Source organism: Rhinoraja longicauda, unplaced genomic scaffold, assembly GCF_053455715.1.
Source record: "Rhinoraja longicauda isolate Sanriku21f unplaced genomic scaffold, sRhiLon1.1 Scf000171, whole genome shotgun sequence".
Classification (NCBI taxonomy): Eukaryota; Metazoa; Chordata; class Chondrichthyes; order Rajiformes; family Arhynchobatidae; genus Rhinoraja; species Rhinoraja longicauda.
This window is the reverse complement of record NW_027601389.1, coordinates 182865-206570: the sequence shown is the minus strand read 5'-3', so window position 1 is coordinate 206570 and position 23706 is coordinate 182865. Positions and strand designations below refer to the sequence as shown.

At 47.7% G+C, this 23706-nt stretch overlaps 1 long non-coding RNA gene across 1 annotated transcript in view; it reads right to left on the bottom strand.

Moving 5' to 3' along the window:
- Positions 1 to 46: 46 nt before the first annotated feature.
- Positions 47 to 23706, bottom strand: part of LOC144590376 (uncharacterized) — a 38131-nt gene continuing 14471 nt past the window's right edge. The window contains exons 3-4 of the long non-coding RNA XR_013546341.1: positions 423 to 514; positions 47 to 163 (exon numbers count right to left, since the gene is read on the bottom strand). This is a non-coding gene — a long non-coding RNA (uncharacterized LOC144590376). The remainder of the gene's footprint in view (positions 164 to 422; positions 515 to 23706) is intronic.

Sequence of the window (23706 nt, the reverse complement as noted above, 5' to 3'; positions counted from 1 at the left end):
GAAAGGCACAGGATTGGCAGCTTAATGTACCAGAGTACAGGTGCTATCGGAGACATAGAGGTGGGGCTAAAAGACCTGGGGATGTTGCTGTATCGATTGCACAGCAGTCATCTGAGATGACATTACCGGTCGTTGTTCGTCCAGTGAGGTTATCTGGGTGGAGCTGAAAAATAAAAAAGGGGATGTATCATTTTAATGGAGTTTATTAAATGCCCCCAAATATTCAACGGGAAATTAGAAAAGCAAATATGCCAGGAGATTGCCCGACAATCCTCTCCTTCCCCAACGATCCTTGCCTCCAGACCCCTACTCCGCTCCACTCCAGACCTACCTCCTCCCCAATACCAGGGCCCATCCTCACCCACTCCAGACCCCTCCTCACTGGCCCGAAGGACCTGCTCCAACAATCCCTCCATTGATACCTGAGCTTGCATCTGGTTCTGGGACGGTGGACAAATCCTCCAGGGTTCGGGTATTGTTTCCTGGGGCTCCTCAGTTGGTACGGAGGCTGGATCTGTAATAAGTATGGACAGACAGTGAGTGTAGTGGGGAAATAATCCAGCAGCTCTGTGGGATGGAAGGAGACCGAAGTGCACGGCAACACCAGCCTCTGGTGAACCCAGTTGTCCAGCCCTCTCCTGCCACCATGTATCCTGACACCTCCCCTTGCATTTACTCTCCCCCACTCCAGCCCCTCAATCCTAACTCTTACTAATCCCACTTTACACTCCTCCCAACACCACACTCTCTCCCCCCTCCCCACGCTCTGACCTCCCTTATCCTGCTCTCCCTCCTCCCCAAACCCCCCACCCTACTCTCCCTCGTCCCCAACCTGCTCTCCATCCAGCCTCACACGTCGCTCCCTCCCCCCCACCCATCCACCAACCCTGTTGCACACTCGCTCCTCACCCCCAGTCCACCCCTCCTCCCAAACCCCACCCTCCCTCCCTCCACCCAACATTATAGCCTCTGCCAACCTTAGACTCTATCTAAGAAGCCCCCTTCTCCAGACCTCCCCCACCCCCAACTCAGACTCTTCCTCCCCTTCTCCAAACCCCATCTTCCCCTACACCAGATTCCCCCCCCCCCCCCCCCCCCCCCCAAGGTGCAGGTGTAGGCTGTTCGGGCCCTTCGAGCCAGCACTGCAATCAACATGATCATCCAAAATTAGTAACCTGCTTTCTCTCCATATACCTTGATTCCTTTAGCCTTAACAGCTAAATCTAACTCTCTTGAAAATATCAAGTGAATTGGCCTCCACTGCCTTCTGTGGCAGATAATTGTACAGATTCACAACTCTCTGGGTAAAAAAGATTTTCCTTCTCTCAGTCCTAAATGGCCTACCCTCATTCTTAAACTGTGACACCTGCTTCTGGAAACCCCAACATTGGGAACATTTTTCCTGCATCTAGCCTGTCCAATCCTTTAAGAATTTTATATGTTTCTACAAGATGCCCTCTCAGCCTTCTAAATTCCATTGAATATAAGCTTAGTCGATCCAATCTTTCATCATATGTTAGTCCCGCCATCACAGGAATTAACCTGTTGAACCTACACTGCACTCCCTCAATAGTAAGAATGTCCTTCCTCAAATTAGGAGACCAAAACTGCACACAATATTCCAGGGCCCGGTACAACTGCAGTGGGACCTCCTTGCTCCTAAACCCAAATCCTCTCATTATGAAGGCCACTATGCCATTTGCTTTCTTCACTGCCTGCTGTACCTGCATGCTTACTTTCAGTGACTGGTGTACAAGAACATCCAGGTCTAGTCCCCCCTCCTTTCCTAATCTGACAACATTCAGATAATAATGTGCCTTCTTGTTCTTGTTACCAAAGTGGATAACCTCACATTTATCCACATTATACTGCATCTGCCCACTCACCCAACCTATATAATTCAACCCAGCAGCCTCATAGCATCCTCCTCACAGCTCACACTGTCACCCAGCTTTGTGTCATGCACAAACTTGGAGATGTTACATTTAATTCCTTTGTCTAAATCGTTAATATATACTAGACCAAGTTGGGCCCAAACCTCTCCTGCGTTGGTGCAGCACCCCCTCCTCCCCCCTCCCCTATCCCCCTCCCATTCCCCCCTCCTCCGACTCCCTCCCTCCTCCCCCTCCATCCCCTCCCTCCCTCCCCCAACTCCACCCCCCTTACCCTCCCTCCTCCCCAATCCTCCCTCCTCCCCCTCCCTCTTCACTCCCTCCCTCCCTAGGAGATAGATTGAAACTTTAAAATATGAATAACTATAAAAATATAACACCGATTTCAATGAAACTTCTTCCATTAGTACTGAAGGGACGACGGTGAGTAAGGTGGGCCTACAATTGTTGCTCTATAGTGTACCGTTTTGGCTGTAGCTCAGGAACAAACAAACGAGAGTTGTAGTATATAGATTGTAAATAACTGGGATCCCAGCACTGAGACTTGCGACACCCCATGAGTCACTGCCTGCCATTCTGAAAATGACCCGTTAATTCCTACTCTCTGTTTCCTGTCTACCAACCAGTTCTCTTTCTAAGTCAATACCCTTCCCCCAATACCATGTGCTCTAATTTTGTGCACAAATGCAACGATCTGCCAGAGGTAGTTGAGGCATGGATTATTGCACGTTCAAGAAACAATTAGACAGATATATGGCTAAGATAGGTTGGGAGGGATATGGGACACACATTGGCAGATGGAACTCATGTAGGTGGGATATGTTGGTTGCTGTGGTCAGGATCGGTCGAATGGCCGTTTCCACTCTAAACCTCTGACTCTGGGCCATTTCAAGTCAAGTCAAGTCAAGTCAAGTCAAATTTATTTGTCACATACACATACTCGATGTGCAGTGAAATGAAAGTGGCAATGCCTGCGGGTTGTGCACAAAAATAATTACAGTTACAGCATATAAATAAAGTTAATAAGTTACTAAACATAGCACAAAAAGTGTCGACAAAAATTTAGTCTCTGGGGTTATCAAAGTTGACAGTCCTGATGGCCTGTGGGAAGAAGCTCCGTCTCATCCTCTCCGTTTTCACAGCGTGACAGCGGAGGCGTTTGCCTGACCGTAGCATCTGGAACAGTCCGTTACTGGGGTGGCAGGGGTCCCTCATGATCTTGCTTGCTCTGGATCTGCACCTCCTGATGTATAGGTCCTGCAGGGGGACGAGTGTAGTTCCCATGGTGCGTTCTGCCGAACGCACTACTCTCTGCAGGGCCATCCTGTCCTGGGCAGAGCTGTTCCCAAACCAGACTGTAATGTTGCCGGACAGGATGCTCTCTACAGCCCCAGAGTAGAAGCAATGAAGGATCCTCAGCGACACTCTGAATTTCCTCAGTTGTCTAAGGTGGTAAAGGCGCTGCTTAGCCTTACCCACCAGTGCGGCAATGTGCGTTGCCCACGTCAGATCCTCTGAGATGCGGACTCCCAAGTATTTGAAACTGCTCACCCTATCCACAATAGACCCATTTATCTCCAGTGGCGTGTACGTCCTTGGATGTTTAGCCCTTCTGAAGTCCACAATCAGCTCCTTTGTTTTAGTGACATTCAAGAGGAGGCTATTGTCCTGACACCAGAGTGCCAGATCAGCCACCTCTTCCCGGTAGGCCTTCTCATCGTTGTTGGAGATCCGGCCCACCACCAGTGTCATCAGCAAACTTGATGATGGAGTTTGAGCTGAACCTGGCCCTACAGTCATGTGTGTACAGGGAGTACAGTAGGGGGCTAAGGACACAGCCCTGGGGGGATCCTATGTTCAGGGTGAGGGAGCTAGATGTGTGTTCCCCCATCCTGACCACTTGGGGCCTGGCAGTGAGAAAGTCCAGGACCCAGGCACACAGAGGGGTGCTAAGCCCCAGTTCCAGCAGCTTCTCAACCAGTCTGCTGGGGACTATTGTGTTGAATGCTGAACTAAAGTCAATGAACAGCATCCTCACATAGCCCCCCTGGCTGTCCAGATGAGAGAGAGCGGTGTTTAGAACCTGGGAGACCGCATCATCCGTGGACCTGTTCGGACGGTATGCGAACTGTAGTGGGTCCATGTTGCGAGGAAGGAGGGCGCAGATGTGCTTCTTGACTAGCCTCTCCAAGCATTTCATGACAACCGAGGTGAGGGCCACCGGTCGGTAGTCATTTAAACACGCTGGAGAGTACATTGAAAAGCCACTTGGAGTTGGTGTTCGAAGTAACTGGCAACTTATTTAAACTGGTACACACCAGGAGACCAGACAAAACTGACCTGAGCGCGACTTTGGTACAGCTTTTATATTCTCCGCAAACAAGATTACACTGAAACCTGATTAACAGTTAAATTAGGTCTTGATTACAGAATGAAGGTGACAGAAAGACTTAATTAGGTGACAAACTACGTTGATTACATGTTGGAGGTGACAGAAATACTTAATTAGATCATTGGAAATTATAAGGTTATAGTCTATTTAATCCCAGAATTTACATAATGGGGAAGGATGATAGGAAAAATGGTCAACAGAGGAATTTAGGAAGGAAATAAATAGCTATTTAAATGTTTTTAGCTTTCACAGCACAGCTTAGTTATAATAGCGAAAACTAATACACTCTGCTCAAAAGCAGGCTTGCTTATCTATGTGGGGGTAGTTGTCCGCAGTTCTGTTTAGGTTCTTATCTGTTGCACATTTCAGATTACAGCTGCTCTGTCACTGAACCCAGCTATTAATAGTCTTTTTTTAATCATCTGACCCCATCAATTCTGCATACAGGGATAATTACATTTTTGGTACAAATGGAGAGAGTGGCACACTAAATTACAGGAAACATAAGTTATAGATCACTTTAGGGACAGACAAAGATGAAGGGTTCGAGACGCATTGATTAATGACGACTTATTTCAAATCCTCAAGCAACAATCCCAGTAGGTGCTGTGCATTTTTGGGTTCTCTCGAGTGTTTCCCAGTGCGACTTGTTCGATTGACTCACCACTAATCTACGAGTTGTTTTATTTTGTTTTTCTGTCTTTCTGAGTAAAGCCAGATATAGGATACAGCACAAAAAAAACACAAAGTTCCCTCCGACAATAACAAACTAGGATTACAGGATAAAATGATTATCCACAAATCCAATTTAGTTGAGAATAGATCCAATTTTCTGTTACAACGATGGGTGTAAGCTGTAACATCTATCTATATACTAAAACTCTTGTTTGCTTGTTCCTGAACTACAGCCAAAACGGTACACGAGAGCACGACAATTTTAGGCCCACCTAACTCACCGTCATCCCTTTGGTGCTAATGGAAGAAGTTTCATTGAAATTGGTGTTATATTTTTTAACTTATTTACATTTTAGAGTTTAAATCTATCTCCTAGGGAGAGAGGGGGGAGAAAGGGAGGTGGGAGAAAGGGAGGATAAGGGAGTGAGGGGGATGGAGTGGGGGGGAGGAGGGAGGGTGGGGAGGAGGGGGAGGAGGGAGATGAGGAGGGAGTGGGGGAGGAGAGGGTGTTAGCAGGCGGAGTAGTCGTATTATTAACACTGTCAGTGGGCTGTGTATTGGAAATGTAATGGACAGTGCGGGCTAGAGAGGATGTAGCCCCAGAATAAATCCCAGCCACATTAGTACTGGGTCAGTATGTGACACTGAGCTGTGTATATGGGCACTGGAAAAGAGAGGAAATTGCAGAGAATTTTATCTGATTTATCATCCACTCCAGGAGCATCCCACATGGCAGCATTGAGCTGTGTGGTGGATTCACAGTGAACAGAGAGGGCTGCAAAAAGAAACTGGCAGGATCATTCCTGTTGTACTAAAACATGTCGCATCAGATATTGGTGTCTGTGCTCCGGTCCCAGAAAAGGCAGACTGTAAACACGACATTGGCAGCTGAAGCACAACTATGGCCTGCAAACAGGCTCTTTGGCCCAACTACCGTTTGCCTCTGCCTGACCATAATTATCCCTCTAATCCTTTCCGATCCATGAACCTGTTCAAAAGGCATTTAAATGTCATAATTGTCCCTGCCTTTCCCACTTCTGGCAATTCATTCCACACATCCAACACCCTCAGTGTGAAAAAAATCTGTCTTTCATGTCCTATTTAAATCTTTCCCTGCTCACATTATGACATAGAATAGCACATCACAGAATCATCCACAAGGTCTATGTCGAATGCAGCACGATAACATTAATCATATCTCTTTGCATATGATATTATAGAGGTGAAAAAATCATCAGGGCAATAAGAAGGGTAAACGTGCATGGTCTTTTCCCAAGTGTTGGGGATTCAAGAACCAGACGACATAGGTTTAAGGTAAGAGGGGAACAAAATTAACAGGAACCTGGGAGCAATTTTTTCACTCAGAGGATGGTGGGTAAATGGAACATGCTGCCAGTGGATGTAGTTGAAGCAGGACTATAACGGTATTAAAAAGAGGTACATGGAAAGGTTTAGAAGGAAATGGGCCAAGCCCGGGCAAATGGGAATACCTTAGCCGACATGAATGAATTGGGCCAATGGGTTTTTTCCCTGCTGCATGACTACACATGGTCTATATCCCTCCATTCCTTGCAGCTCCATGAGCTTATCTAAAAGCCTCTCCGATGCCACTATTGTATCTGCTTGCTCACCACCCATGGCAGGATGTTCCAGGCACCCATCACCCTGTGTAAAAAAAACTAGACCTACACATCTCCTTTAAACTTTGTCTCTCTCACCTTAAAGCTATTCCCTCTAGTGTTTGTCAATTTCACATTGGGAAAGAAGGTCTAACTGACTAGTCTCTCTATACCTCTCGTAACTTTATATACTTCTATCAGCTATCCTCTCCTTGTAAGTAATGTTGTACTTCGTGGTCCGGTACCTGTTGTACCTTTAGTGACTCTGGACGGACCACAAGTAAAAGGTTACATTGCTGGAGCTCAACTCCAGGCTGTTTATTCCGTGGCCACCTGCATCCAGAGTGTCCGCCTAATCACACCCATCACTAATATACACAGCCATACAAAGTAGTTCTTGGATACACAAAGTAGTCCCAGCAATATCACAACATCCCCCTTGTCTTATATATTACAACATCCCCCTTGTCTTATATAAAATTGTTTTCTTTACCATTCGAGGGCTAAAATATATTTAACAAACAAAACCAAAACACCATTGCTATTTGCAAACAAAACCAATAACACAACTAAACACAATTGCTTTTTTCGCCATCATGGTGGTCACTCCTCTGCGGAATTTCACTCATCGCCGGGTGGTCACTCATCTCCGGGTGGTCACTCATCTCCGGGTGGTCACTCATCTCCGGGTGGTCACTAATCTCCGGGTGGTCACTCACTCCGTGTGGTCACTCCACAGATATATACATTTATACAAAAGCATCAAATATAATACATTAAGCTTTCAGTACACAGATCACTACACAGGTCATTAAACACAAAATATTCATTTTGTTCCATATCTTCCCCTCAAGAAGACGTGCTGTGTAGATCAAATGCAGTGTAGGCTCTAGATGCTCCACCACCATGATTTGCCTGCCACTGCTGGCCTCCCACTGCTGGGCTGGCACTGCTGGGCTCCCACTGCTGGGTTCCCACTGCTGGGCTGGCACTGCTGGACTCCCACTGCTGGGTTGGCACTGCTGGGCTCCCACTGCTGGGCTCCCACTGCTGGGTTGGCACTGCTGGGCTCCCACTGCTGGGTTGGCACTGCTGGGCTCTCACTGCTGGGCTGGCACTGCTGGGCTCCCACTGCTGGGCTCCCACTGCTGGAATCGCGGTGCGATCGCGCCTCCGCTGCAGTGCGCACTGGCCCCGCCCACAGGTGCTCCCCGGCAGCTGCCGTTCAACTTTTCGAACGCGCTGCCGCTGGCCCCGCCCACAGGTGCTCCCGGCCCCGCCCACAGGTGCTCCAGGCCCCGCCCACAGGTGCTCCCGGCAGCTGCCGCGCAATTCCAACGCGCTGCCGCTGCCTCGGGCCCAGGGCCGTCCCGACTCTAGTCGACGCGCCTGGGTAAGTATTTAGTGCCTCGGCCTTACCGGCCGCCGCACCTCCGCGGGTGGTCGGTCCCTCCGGTCGCCGACCCCCTCCGGTCGCCGCACACCTCCGTGGGTGTCGGTCTCCTCCGGGGCTCTCCCGGTCGCCGCACACCTCCGTGGGTGTCGGTCTCCTCCGGGGCTCTCCCGGTCGCCGCACACCTCCGTGGGTGTCGGTCTCCTCCGGAGCTCTCCCGGTCGCCGCACACCTCCGTGGGTGTCGGTCTCCTCCGGGGCTCTCCCGGCCGCCGCACACCTCCGTGGGTGTCGGTCTTCCCCGGTCACCGCACACCTCCGTGGGTGTCGGGTCTCCCGGTCTCCTCCGGTCACCGCACATCTCCGTGTGTGTCGGGTCTCCCGGTCTTCCCCGGTCACCGCACATCTCCATGTGTGTCGGGTCTCCCGGTCTTCCCCGGTCACCGCACATCTCCGTGTGTGTCGGGTCTCCCGGTCTCTCCCCCGCGAAGCAGTCGCAGGCTTCTAATCTCGGGCCTACACAAGTGCTGTGGCGCGACGTGGGCCTACACGCACCGCCCTCAGCAGCTTGCAGCGTCACGTCGGCAACTGGCGCCAACTACTGAGCAGGTAACTATACCAACTCACACTGGCCCTGTCGGGATGCACTCCAAACGTCCCGTACCGAGCTGGAAACTTTTCTTTTGTTTTGTTTCCCTTCAGGGCTTTTTTTTCTTTTTTTCTTCTTCTTTTTTTTCTTCTTTTTAATGTTTTCAGCTCGGGCATGCTTCATTCCCTCCCTAGGCGAAACACCAAGCCGCTGCCACCATGTTGTACTTCGTGGTCCGGTAGTTGTTGTACCTTTGTTGTGACTCTGGAAGGACCACGAGTACACATGTTTAAAAGGTTACTTTGCTGGAGCTCAACTCCAGGCTGTTTATTCCGTGGCCACCTGCATCCAGAGTGTCCGCCTAATCACACCCATCACTTATATACACAGCCATACAAAGTAGTTCTTGGATACACAAAGTAGTCCCAGCAATATCACAACAAGTAATAGCCCATAATCCAGGCAGACATTAAACCCATTGCCTCCAGCTTTAGTCAGCCAAGAGGCCTCCAACCTCTGCCTTGGTAAAATGAATGCAACCATCAATCTCATCTATGCTCCTCGTGATTTAATGAAACCTCTGCAAGGTCACCCCTCGGCCTCCTTCACTCCAAAAAAGAAACAGCCCCCACGCACCCAGGCTCTCCTCACATCTTGAGCATTTCTGTCCCGGCAACTTCCTTCTGCAGCCTCTCTAGCTCAATCACAGACTTCCAATACCATGGTGACCAGAAATGCACATGATACTCGAGGTATAGTCTCACCAATGTTCTATCCAGATGTAATGTGATGTCCTAACTCTTGACTCAATGTCCTGTCCAATGAAGGCAACGACGCCATATGCCGTCTTCACCACTTTGTCTACCCAAAGTATCATATTCAAGAGATCCCCCCAGGTTCCCTGAAAGTGGTGCAAAGCTGCAAAGAGCGCAGAGAGGATTTATGAGAATGTTGCCAGGATTTGAGGACATGAGCTACAAGGGCAGGTTGGCAACATTTTCACAGTGATATTTGGAATGAGCTGCCAGAGGAGATACTTGAGGTAGGTACGATAACATGTAAAACACATTTGGAAAGGTATATAGACAAGAAACGTTTTGAGTTAGTTACACTGTAAGTGACAGGGCCCACGAGAGTTAATAACACTAAATGACAGGGTCAAGGAGTGGTGTAAGTAACACTGTAAATGACAGGGCCTAGGAGTGTAACACTGTAAATGACAGGGCCCAGGAAAATAACACTGTAAATGACAGGGCTCAGGAGTGTAACACTGTAAATGACAGGGCCCAGGAATGTAAGTAACACTGTAAATAACATGGTCCAGGAGAGTTACACTGTAAATGACAGGACACAGGAGAGTAACACTATAAATGACAGGGCCCAGGAGTGTAAACTGTAAATAACATGGCTCAGGAGTGTAAACTAGGTTTAGTGGGATAGGGCTAAACTCAGGCAGATGGGACTCATGTAGATGGGGCATGATGGTCGGTGTGGACATGTTGGGCCAAAAGGCTTGTTTCCACACTGTATGACTCTATGACTCTCCCAGTCCGGGCTCCCTCTCTCACATCAGCTTTGCTTCCAACCGTTGCTGATTGTTCCTGTGATTTTTCCTCAGCTGTTTTCTCTGCCTCAGACATGGAGAGTCCATTGTTCTCAGTCAGTGAGCTTCCTAAATACTAAGAAGCATCATTGGACAGAGGGTTCTAACTATTGAATCTTAAATGGACAGAGGAAGAACATCTACTGGACACATCCATACAACACCACGGGCAATGCAATGCATCTTCTATAATTTTAATGGACAATTATAATCGAACTGCCCACCACAGAATCCTCCAATCCAACCAACACCACCAATTCCATGCTTAAAAATGACACCAGCTCCTCCCACCCTTCTTCATCTAATCCCAGCACACTGAGCTTCTGTTGCAGTCCCCATTTAGTTACCCAACCTGCCTTTGAATACTTGCACACACAAGAACCGTGCCAGTGGATATGCAATGTACATAGAGCATTGGATAGGAAACTTCCATAGGACAATCGCTGTGCCAGACATTGGTCACTGCGTTCGGGATCAGTAATGGGCTAACGGCACACAGGGCCTGGGCAGCTGAAGACAAAGACATTAATTGTGAACCTGTTAAATTTGTGGATAACAGGTCAGAATTAGAGTGGCTGAGAGAAACAACCACTGAAGGTAATGGTGGGGCATATGTGCTGGGAAGGGGCAAGGCCATGGAAGGCATTTAAAACCAGGTTATGAATTTTATGACCGGGATCAGCAGTAACGGGTGAATGAGATTGGTGCAATAGGGAAATGATGATAGGTAAAATTCTGCCTTTGCTTTCAAACTAATAAACTTTCCATTTCTCTCCCCTTTCACTGCCCCCGAACACTGCAACTCAAACACCTCCTTCTCATGCCCATCCATTCATTAGTTTGTCTCTCTCACTCTGTGTCTCTCCAACTATTGTCTCTTTCATGCCTTCTCCCCTCACCTTCTCCATTGGACAATCCCTCTCTCGTTCCACATTTCCAACCTTTGCTCAGTTTGCCACTGTGACATTTGGCCAGTTACCTGGGATCCTGAAGTGCAAGATGCCTTGTTCTCATTGAACTGCCATTATAAATATGATAACAGAACAGGGTAGAATTGAACAGTGGAGCATTTCCATTGGAACTGCAATGTCCAGATATGTGAGAGTGAATTATTAAGATACTGCACGGAAACAGGCCACCCAGTAAAATAATTCAAAGATGGACACAAAAAGCCTGAGTAACTCAGGGGACAGACAGCATCTCTGCAGAGAAGGAATGGGTGACGTTTCGGGTCTCGACCCAATCCTTTTCCCCAGAGATGCTGCCTGTCCCAATGATTTGCTCCAGCTTTTTGTGTATATCTTCCGTTTAAACCAGCATCTACAGTTCCTTCCTGCACAGTCCAATATTTCAAACTGCATTGAAAACTCTCTTTGCCTCCCTCTCCCCCCACTCCACTAACTCTCCCTTTGTCATTTGTGGCTTAATTTGCATCTGAGGCCTTTCACAAAATGTTACCTGTGCCTGATATGAAAAGTACTTTATTTTCCGTCCAGGTGTTTCTTGTTACAAACAGGATTGTGGGAATGGATGCAAATTAATCTGCAGAGTTTCCATTGGAAATGTTATGATGGCAGATTTCAATTTGGTATACAGAAGCCCTCCACTCAAACTCCTATGAAAACTGCCTCTATCTGTCCGTTCCTCCTTCTATTCCCACCACTCTGCCACTCTCCTTTTCCATAAATTCTCCTGTTTCCTTATTGCTCAATTTGCATCTGAGCCCATTCATCAATGGTTACCTGATTCCTTGGTGTGAAAAGTCCCTTGTTCTCAGTCAATGTATTTCCTGTTAAAAACAGGGATGATAGAGCAGGGCAGAGTTAACTCATTAGTAATGTAGTGGTTGCCAAAACAAGGGTGTTTCGTGTGGAAGTTACTGCAGAGGAACAGGCCATTCGGCCCAATGACATTGACTTGTTTTATACTGCACACCAACATCCTACAATGTGGAAGCACTGTGCACTCAGCTGTGTCGTGGGACTGCAGTGAACAGAGGGGACTGGACAAGGAACATCCACACAATTGTGAGAGAGAGGTAAAAAAAAAAGGGATAATTGATTTAGACTAGGGACCCTGAGAAATAGCTGACCCGACCGTGCTCGGCTAGAAAAAAAAAGGGACCCTGAGAAATAGCTGACCCGACCGTGCTCGGCTAGAAAAAAACCCGCAAGAACAAATGGTGACAGTCCAAGGACAAGTGTTAGAAGATAATCAGAGAACTAGGAGGAAGGGCAAAATAATCAGAGAACTAGGGGAGAGGAAGGGCATGAACTACTCTGTACTGCGCTTGCCTAATGAGATAAATGAATATTACAAAGACGCCCAGCATGACAAGATGTCTCATTTAAATGTGCATGCGATGTATGATGTGGGAGGCAACAGGGGCGGTGACGGTAGATTGTGCACCTCAGTGCTCCGATTGGAAGGAGCCCGAAGGGGAGGACTTAAAGGTGTGACAATTGTAAATTGAAGTGAATAAAAAGAAGGGATTTTCCCGACCTCGGTGTGTCTTGAAAGGGGAGGCACCCAACTTTGCAGACTTGCAAATAAACTATTCTTGTTTCTCTAGATTGTCTCGAGCATCGTGATTGTGAGCACACACATTTGCATCTCACAAGCTTGGGGGCTCGTCCGGGATCGCCAATCCGGCCGGCTGACGGGAGTATACGGAAGAAGGGACGGTGCACCCCGCTGAGTTCAGCGGTCTCAGACTCCTTGCTTGCCATCAGCGGTTTGAGCGAGTGATACCTGGACCAGAGACTCGAGAAACAAGTGGGAGTAGCAGGAAATCGCGAGGAGCTAAATCGAGTGATTCTTGTGCACAGGACCCGGGTAAGAAAACTGACTATTAAGTACTACTCGGGCAATTACAGCTAAGATCGGAGGGGAATTCCGATCGGGAGGATAAAAGATCGGAGGGGAATTCCAATCGGGAGGATAAAAGATCGGAGGGGAATTCCGATCGGGAGGATGGGCAGTGAAAACGGAAAGCCCAAAAGGGAGGGGAAGGGCGGTAAGCCCAACCCCCGCATTCCGCCTGATAGTCCGTTGGGGCGAATGCTGGGCCATTGGGGGCAGGGAAAAACCCAGGGACTGGAGAAGACAAAAATGATTCAACTCTGTTATTTTGAGTGGCAGAAATACCCGATCAAAGGGAGTTCAGTCTGGTGGCCACGACTGGGCTCCGATGAGGATTGAGTACGGCAGGCATTAAATGTGTTTGTTAATTCAAAAGCTTCCCCTAATCTGGAGGAAAGTTGTTATGCTTGTAAGGGGAAAGCGAAGAATAAATCCTGAAAGAATCACAGGAATCACAGGCTTGCCGATGCCTCGGAATAAATATTAAAGGAATATAGTAGAACTATAGAAGATAGAAATAGCGTAATAGGTAGCATAGTGACTATAGAGACGGAACGGAGTGAGAACAAGGACTGCATTTAAACTGACTGACCAAGTGCACTAACATAACATAAGACGAATACAATGAATAAAATAACTGCAGTTGAACTACTAAGTAGGAAGTTCCCCGTATCCAAAGAGGATATTAAAAAAACACTGAGAAATGGAGAAAAAAAAAAGGACGAAAAAATTGGTTACGAAATGGCCCACGGAATGATATTATTATGATATAAATTTTGATATAAATTTTGATATATTTATATTTTGATATAAACATGTGTGATGAAATGGGAGTGTTAATTAAGAACCATAAGCCTAAGGATAAATCAGAAACCCGAGTAACGAAAAAGGAAAAAGAACTAGACGTACTTAAATTGTTTAGAATAGAAGGAGAAAGGCTGAGGAAAGCATAGCAGGAAAAGAATACCACCCCAAACAAGGGTGAGACCCCCAAAACAGCATGAAAGTCAGGAGCTTCAGGAGAAAAAATCAACTCTGTACCCCAGCCTATGGGACCCTGGGTATCCCCCTCCCTATTCCGGCCAGGACAGAACAAAGCAAAACCCAAAAGGTCAGAAGGATCGTGAGGCCCCGCTTTCACGGTCCGTATTCATACTGAAAATCAAGATCAAGCGAGCTTTTGCCCTTCTGCTCCACGGGAGGTTTCTGCTCCCTGAGCTCGCCTTAGGACACCTGCGTTACGGTGTGACAGGTGTACCGCCCCAGTCAAACTCCCCACCTGCTACTGTCTCCGGAGTGGGTCGCACCCGGCCGCCCGGGCGTTTACGACCAGAAGCGAGAGCCCCTCGGGGCTCGCCTCCCCGGGTAAGTGAAAAAACGATCAGAGTAGTGGTATTTCACCGGCAGCCCCGGAGGGCTTCCCACTTATTCTACACCTCTCATGTCTCTTCACAGTGCCAGACTAGAGTCAAGCTCAACAGGGTCTTCTTTCCCCGCTGATTCTGCCAAGCCCGTTCCCTTGGCTGTGGTTTCGCTAGATAGTAGGTAGGGACAGTGGGAATCTCGTTCATCCATTCATGCGCGTCACTAATTAGATGACGAGGCATTTGGCTATTTGAGAACACTCTTGGGAGGCATCCCATTAAATGAGTGTATTTTTTGAGTCTTTACGTGGCTCGTCCACGGTGGTCATATCCAGCGAGAAACCACAGGTCCAAGGAGGGCCTGGTTCCAGGTGGTCGGGAGGATTGTCTTGATCTTTGAATTTCAGTATGGATTTCATAGGACGGCTCTCTGATCGCCAAGCAAAGGAGTTCACCCTCGCCGGGGAGATGGAGCTGAGCCATCGCGTCGTGTAGCTAGTTTTAGTCCCTTCTTCATCATTTGATGTGCTTTTTTTTTTTTTTTTGCATGCCCATTTTTATTGATCGTTAAAGATCTGCAATATGTCCAATGTTAGGGCTATTGTCAGATCTGACAGCTTTTTCGAGAAGGATTTGTTCCTTTCGATCTTCAGGTATTGCATTAGGGTGTCGTTCAATTCATGCCATTTCCCACGAGCACCCATTACGAATCCAAAGAATTGGACCGATGTCCCCTCGGTCATTTCCGCAACCTGTCCCCTCAGATGCTCGTACTTCTTGGTCTTTTCCGTCCTTGCACGCTCCAGTTCCATGTTATTGCTCTCGTATCGCACTGTCACATCGACCACCGCTACGTCCTGCCCTTTGACAAAAATCAAGTCGGGCTTCCATAGTTTTCCGTCCTCCGTTCTAAACCTTGGTTCGATGTGGACACACCATCCGTACTTTCCAACATGTGCTTGAAGTTTCTCCACGATCTTGTTGTGGCGTTTGATGCGTGCGTTCTTGACCGCGGGACATTGTCCGGAGATGTGTGCCAATGTTTCGTTCGCCAGTCCGCACCTCCTGCAGTTTGGCCATGTTGGGGCGGCTGTATGAAAGGGTACATCTAGTTGGGTATAGATTGCACCTCAGCAGTACTTTTAATGAATTGTGATTGTTTCATTTAATGGAATCCGTTAAGCCATGAATTTGCTGTTTTATCGTTTTTATAATAATGAATGCCGGGGCCCTGGGCCGAAAGCTTAGTCCATTTCTCGAACTCCCATTGTCGCCATCCCGCATATTTGTTCACAGGCTTGGCGTTTCCTTCAATTCCCTGTATGTTTCGCAGTCTTATGTCCAGTGGGGTACCGGGTATACTCTCCTCCTCTTCCCGTATGGTATAGAGACCCGCCTCCTCGTTGTTACTTGATTGGGCAGGCTCGAGAAATTCTCTTATTTCTCTTAGCACTCTTAGATTTTTAAGTTTCGTAATGTGCTCTTCGTTGTTGTTGCCCTTTGGTAAAAGGGAATAGTGGAGATAGAGGGAGAAGTCACAACTTGGAACGATGAGCAAGACATAAAGGAATATAGACAGAGAAGGGGGCAGCGAGAAAAGGAAAGGATGAAGCAAGAAGCACGGGAACTAGAAGCAGACATCAAAAGGCTGCAGGACCTCAGGGACAGAAAGATTTATGGGACCCGTCAGGCAGCAAATGAGGAGTATGAGGGAGACAGCAACACAGAAACACAGGCGAGTAATCAGCAGGCATCAGAGAGAAGGCAAAACTGTGAGAATGAAGCAGAATTAGAAAGTGATGGGGAAAGAACAAGGGAGTGTAGAAAGGAAATAGAGGCATCCATAAAGCGCTTAGAGATAGAGATAAGGGAGATGGAAAAAGATATGGAAAGAAAAGAAAGGAAAGCCAGGGGTACGCCCAGAGAAGAATGAGGTGGGAAAGTATACGGATAGAACCACAACAGGAGATGGTGAACGAGAGACAGGAGCTGAGGGGGAGAATGATGCCATTACTTTTGAAAAAGGCAGGACAAACCCAGTATATTCCTTGGGCGACCCGAGACCTAGAGGGGCTGAGAAACGCCTTGCCCAACATCTGTTTGTAAATGCGGAAAATGGGATAGCCTTCGGGGTATTGACTCAAAGGAGGGGGGGAAACCGGCAGCCCGTGGCATTTTTATCAAAAATATTGGACCCAGTGTCACGAGAATGGCCTGTCTGTATACAGGCAGTGGCAGCCACAGCGGTCCTAGTAGAGGAGAGCAGGAAATTGACCTTCGGGGGGGGTTTGTGGTCGTCTCCACCCCACATACGGTGAGAACAATATTGGCTCAGAAATCCAACAGATGGTTAACGGACTCTAGAATTTTAAAATATGAAGCTATCCTGATGGAAAAGGACGATTTGACCATGATTACAGACAAAAATTTAAACCCATCTCAGTTTCTGTACCCGCCCGAAGAAAGAGAAAACGAGACAGGGAAGCCAGAACACTGCTGTAGTAATATAATAGATTTACAGACAAAAAGTAGAGAAGACTTGGAAGAACAACCTCTGGCTGAGGGCAGCCGGTGGTTTATAGACGGGTCCTCCAGATGTATAGATGGAAAAAGACATAGTGGATACGGTATAGTGAATGGGGAAACTATGGAGGAAATTGAAAGCGGCAGGCTGCCTGGTGGTTGGTCAGCCCAATCTTGTGAATTATATGCATTAATGAGAGCTTTGGAACTATTGGAGGGAAAGGAAGGAACAGTGTATACCGACTCAAAATACGCCTTTGCGGTAGTACACACCTTTGGGAAGATCTGGAAAGAGCGAGGAATGATAACAGCTCGGGGGAAAGAATTAGCGCATGAGCAATTGATAGGACAGACATTGGAGGCCTTGCAGAAACCAGAACGGGTAGCCATAGCACATGTGGCAGGGCATCAGAAGGGTAACGCCCTGGAAGCCCGAGGAAATAGGGCAGCGGATGAGGTGGCAAAGAGAGCAGCCACAGATCAGACGGTAGAAATTATGTCATTGATACCTTTAAAGGAACCCGAGGAAAAGATACCTATCTTTGGTGAAAAAGAGCAGGAACACATGAGAGAAATGGGAGCCCGGCGTACCCCAAATGGGAAATGGTGGACACCGGATGGAAAGCAGCTATTGAACAAAGAAATTATAAGGGAGTTATTAGGGAGGCTGCACGGGCAAAGCCATTGGGGAACCCAAGCCCTCTGTGATACCTTCCTCAGGACCTACGCTTGCCGTGGGATGTATACCATGGCGAAACAAGTCATAGGGGGTTGTGATATGTCAGCAAATCAACAAAAAAATCATGAGAGCAGTCCCAGGAGGAGGACAACGATTGGCAATAAGGCCCTTCCAAAGAATACAGATAGACTTCACCGAGTTGCCCCGGATAGAGATGGAAATACCTGTTAGTGGTAGTAGACCATTTCACTAGATGGGTAGAGGCATTCCCTACAGCAACTGCCACCTCACAGTCGGTAGCCAGGGTATTATTGGAGCAAATTATACCCAGATATGGGATTGTGGAAACAATAGACTCAGATAGAGGGACCCATTTTGCCTCCAAAACACATAAAATGATATGTGAAGCATTAGGAATTGAATGGAAATTGCATACACCATGGCATCCCCAGAGTTCCGGAAAGGTGGAAAGAATGAATGGCACCTTGAAGACCCAAATCACCAAGTTAATAGAGGAAACGAGACTCCCCTGGACTAAGTGCCTTCCGATAGCCTTGTTAAGAATCCGAACGGCACCTCGGAAAGACATAGGGGTATCACCATATGAGATGTTATTCGGGCTCCCGTACTTAGGAAAGATAGAAGGGGTCCCAACAATACCAGGGAACGACGTGTTCCTAAGAAACTATTTACTGGCAGTATCCCAATCTCTTGCAGAACTAAAAACTAAAGGATTACTGGCCCAGAGCCCGCCACTGGATTTTCCGATTCACTCAGTCAAGGCTGGAGACTGGGTACTAATAAAAACGTGGAAGGAAGAAAAGTTGCAACCTAGGTGGACTGGACCCTACCTTGTGTTATTAACCACCGAGACAGCAGTACGAACAAAAGAAAAAGGGTGGACACACGCAAGTCGATTTAAGGGTCCCGTGGAGGCCCCACCAGACAATACCAGCCCGTGGACGGTACGTGGAGGAAAGGAGCCATTGACTTTGGTATTCACCAAAACCCCGCACGGAAAATGAAGACTTCGTGCTGGTGGATCGGGTGCTGGGTGGTTACCCAGCTTGTGAGTAATGTAGCATGTATAAAAATCACTATACCACAGAATAGAAGGGCCACCACCATCCCATTTGATGTATATAAAGGAAAATGGTGGTGTGGTTATAGAATGTATGTATGCACCCATCCCTGTAAAAATTGGCGCGAGGTATTCACTTCATCCAGAGAAGGGTGGCATAAGTCCACCTATCAAACTGATAGGTGGAGAGTATATCAAAACCCAAACAAGGGATTGCCAGGACGTGTATATGTAAGCATACAGAGGGTTCAAATAAAGGAAAGTGGTAGGTATTGGATATGTGCAGATAGAACAGGGAAGGACGCATGCCTGAGGTTTGAAATAGAGGTAGAACGGGACGGATATATAGTAAAATATGAGGATAAGGGGGAAATGTTCCGGATAGATGACAGTCAGAGTAGGGATCCCTGGGCAACCCCAGCACCACCGGTAGTCAGCAATGTCACCACGGAATATGAGCCTAAGGATTTGAAGATAATGATAGTAACAGGAGAAATAGAATTAATGCAATTGTATGGGGAGGGAATACCAACAGGGGAAAGGGAACCAACACCTGGCTTACCTGGATGATGTACACGGCCAGAAGTATGCAACAAACCAATTGCTACGCCTGTGCCGGAGCTAAGCCTCAGCTGGTCCCAGTACCATTTCCCCTGAATTGGAATAGGACACCTGGGGCTATGTCATGTATACTACAACTATTGACGAATCCCATACTACCAAAGAATGAGACCTGCCAGAGCTACCATTACTTATTCCCGGCTAGCAACAACAACACGAAGGGCTGAAGGAAAGACCCTCGACCTCCCCCATTCACCATTCCCCTCGGGGAGGAGGGATTTGAGTGCTATACAAGATATAACCCAGATGGACAGGAAATGGGGGAGGTGCTATACTGCAATCAGACGTATAACATAACAGCTGAGGAACAGGGGTCACTGTTCAGTAGCTCCTGGCTGAGAAAGCAGATAGTCAGTAGAGCCGATGTCTGGTGGTGGTGCGGAGAGGATACCCTGTGGCCCCGGCTACCAGGGTCATGGACGGGAACCTGTACCCTTACACAACTGATGATGCCCTTCACCATAGCAGTAGAGCATGCGGTCGAACTCAATGAAGGAGGCCGACGACAAAGGAGAGAGGTGAGAGGATCGACACACACATCCAAATAGATGCAATAGGGGTGCCAAGAGGGATACCCGATGAATTCAAAGCCAGAAACCAGATAGCTGCTGGCTTTGAGTCCATACTCTTCTGGTGGTCCACAATTAATAAAAATGTGGACTGGATCAACTACCTATACTACAATCAACAAAGCTTTATAAATTACACTCGAGATGCGGTTGAAGGATTAGCGGAACTGACAGCTACCAGCCTAATGGCCTGGCAAAATCGCATGGCCTTGGACATGCTGCTGGCTGAAAAAGGGGAGGTGTGCGTAATGTTTGGGGAACAATGTTGCACCTTCATCCCCAACAACACTGCTCCTGATGGGTCCGTGTCAAGGGCCCTAGCGAGTCTCACCTCCCTGTCTATCGAATTGGCCGAGAACTCAGGAGTAGACCGGGACCGGGTTTCTAGACTCCTGGTTTGGGAAATGGAAGCACATCTTTACATCAGCCCTAACATCAGTGATAGTTATGATGGGGTTGCTGTGTCTATTCGGATGTTGCATCATTCCCTGCATACGGGGGTTGTCTCAGCGATTGATAGAGACAGCTCTGACAAAGAACGACATCGCCATGATGGCCTTTAGAACACAGCATGACCAGCAGGAGGAATATAGAGAGGCAAAGACTCTGCTGCTAGCACTAGAAAAGGAAGAAATAGTATAAATCAAAGTAGCGTGCCATAAGAAAAAGGGTGGATTGTGAGAGGTTAAAAAAAAAGGGATAATTGATTTAGACTCGGGACCCTGAGAAATAGCTGACCCGACCGTGCTCGGCTAGAAAAAAAAAGGGACCCTGAGAAATAGCTGACCCGACCGTGCTCGGCTAGAAAAAAAACCGCAAGGACAAATGGTGACAGTCCAAGGACAAGTGTTAGAAGATAATCAGAGAACTAGGAGGAAGGGCAAAATAATCAGAGAACTAGGGGAGAGGAAGGGCATGAACTACTCTGTACTGCGCTTGCCTAATGAGATAAATGAATATTACAAAAACGCCCAGCATGACAAGATGTCTCATTTAAATGCGCATGCGATGTATGATGTGGGAGGCAACAGGGGCGGTGACGGTAGATTGTGCACCTCAGTGCTCCGATTGGAAGGAGCCCGAAGGGGAGGAATTAAAGGTGTAACAATTGTAAATTGAAGTGAATAAAAAGAAGGGATTTTCCCGACCTCGGTGTGCCTCGAGAGGGGAGGCACCGAACTCTGCAGACTTGCAAATAAACTATTCTTGTTTCTCAAGATTGTCTCGAGCATCGTGATTGTGAGCACTCACATTTGCATCTCACACAATCATTCCTCGCTCACTAAAAATTACATCAGTTTATCGAAAGAACTGAATTGGAAGCAGCCATATATCTTGGACCATTAAAAATTATGGAGAGTACTGCAAAGAGGGTAACAGATAGGACCACTAAACGGTTTGAAAATCAGCATGAGAACATCATGACTGAGCTCAACACAGAGGAAATAGTGGAATAAGATGGCACAAACTGGAAAACAAGGATCATCAGTTATTCACTCAAGCTTCCAAGGATACTGTTTCTCAGTCTGTCCACCCACTCGTCGTTCTCTCGTGTTCCCTCATATTCCAGTCCCCATTTCACCAACTGTCCCCTTGATTCCTTGTGTCAAATTTTGCTCAGTTTGCAGCCTTCCGTTCACCAATGTTACCTGCGCTCCTGATATTGAAAGTTGCTTGTTCGCACTTTATTCAGTCTGATGAAGGGTCTTTTGTGTTTTTTGTTGTTTTTGTATGAATTGTAGTTTTAATATGGTGTAGTGTTTGTATGTTATGTGGGGGGGGGGTGGGAGGGAACGGGAACTGTAAAAAAAATTCTCTCTCCCGAACGGAGACGCGACCTTTGTTTCTGTGTCGTGTCTCCGTTCCCGTTGCGGCCTACCACCGGCCATGCACCTGGGACCACCTGGGGCTCTGGTTCGCAGAGCCCGCGGCCCGGACTCACCACCTGCGGCGCTGGCCGCCTTCGGATGCTGCGGGAGCGGCTGCGACTCGTCTCCGGAGGCTCCGGCGCGGGCCGCGTGGATGTCGGAAGCCCGCAGGCCCCTGGGTGGGGGCCGACATCGGGAGCACCGGCAGCGGCAGAGGCAGCGTGTTCGCCCACCCCGAATCGCGGGGCTTGGGTCGGCCCGCCGCGGACCTTTCACCGTCCGGCGCGGCCTGGAATTGGCCGTGGACCTTTCACCGTCCGGCGCGGCGCTCCAATGTCGGGAGCCCCGACCGCCCCGACGTGGCAAGTTCAACAGCCTGACCTCGGGAGAAGACGGCAGGGAAGAGAAAAGACATTTTGGCCTTCCATCACAGTGAGAAAGGACTGGAGGAGACTCACTGTGATGGATGTTTCTTTTGTTTGGTGTTAGTGTATGATTGTATGTGTTATTGCATTTTTATTGATTATTCTTATTGGTCTTAGTGTTTCAACTGCGGGTAATGTTTCATTTCACTACACTTTTATGTGTATGTGACAAATAAACGACCATTGACTATTGACTATTGAATCCAAACTGCTTTCCATTCCTTCTGCAAACTCTGCCTGAGCCGTTATATTACTCCAGCATTTTGTTCAAGATTCCAGTAATTGTAGTACCTGAATCTTGCTCTCATTTTGCCAGGTATAGTCGAAGAGGGCAGAATTGACCAGGACATGGGTTTCCATTTGACCTGCAATGGCCACAGAAGAGAAAATGAATTGTTTATGTCTCTGCACAGAAACACGCCATTCTGCCCAGCAGCTCCATGACATGTTTTACATTCCACGTCAACCTCCTCTAACGTGGCAGCTCTGGACACTCAGCTGTGCGGTGGGACTACAGTAACGAGAGGACTGGAAATGGAACATCCACATTGGTGTCAGTGCTCGAGAACTATGATGAGCGGACAGCCTTGGCACCTGCAAAACAGCCAAGACTAGAAAATGTTGTTGGGATTTTAAATGAGTTTAAAGGGAGAGAATGGATAAGCTGTCTATTTTCCCTGGAGCAAAGGTAAAACCTGAGCGGTGTCTTTATGGAGGTTTATAAATTTATGTGGAATGTAAGTAAGCTGTATGCAGACACAAAATGCTGGAGTAACTCAGCGGGTCAGGCAGCATCTTGGGAGAGAAGGAATGGGTGACTTTTCGAGTCGCTACCTGACCCACTGAGTTACTGTGTCTACCTTCCATTGAAACCAGCATCTGCAGTTTTTTTTCCTAAGTAAGCTGTATAGTCACAATCTCTTTCTCATGATAAAAGTCATAGGTTTAAGGAGGGACACATTTTTCAGAGCATGGTGAGTATATGGAATGAGCAGCCAGAGCAAGTGGTTGAGGCACGTACAACTATCATGTTTCAAAGAAATTTGAAGAGGCACTTGGACAATAAAGATGTCGGGAGAGATACAACAAACTGCATATTCTGCAATTTTGAACAAATCTCCAAGTGCTGGAAGAGCTCAGCAGGTCAAGCAGCATCTGTGGAGGGAATGGACAGGCAATGTTTCAGGTCAGGCTCCCTCGTCAGACTCCGAACACCATCTGTCCATTCCCTCCACAGATGCTATCTGTCCAGTTGTGTTGCTCCAACACTTGGAGGAACACTTGCTCAGGGACATGGGCAAACCACGGACGTGTTGGGCCAAAGTGCATGTTTCCATGCTGTTCAAATCTATGCCAGCTGTGAAGACATTAAATGTTACCACGCAGGAATGTCCAATTCAGGCTAAAATCACAGCCATGCCATGTGCCCATCCCCGCTTGCTGCAATCATGCAATTTTGTTCCTGTCTAAACTAACATCATTCCTAACATTGCGTACTTTACAACACATTCAAAGCTCAGTGTTCAACATTAATAGTGAGCTATCCTGGGGA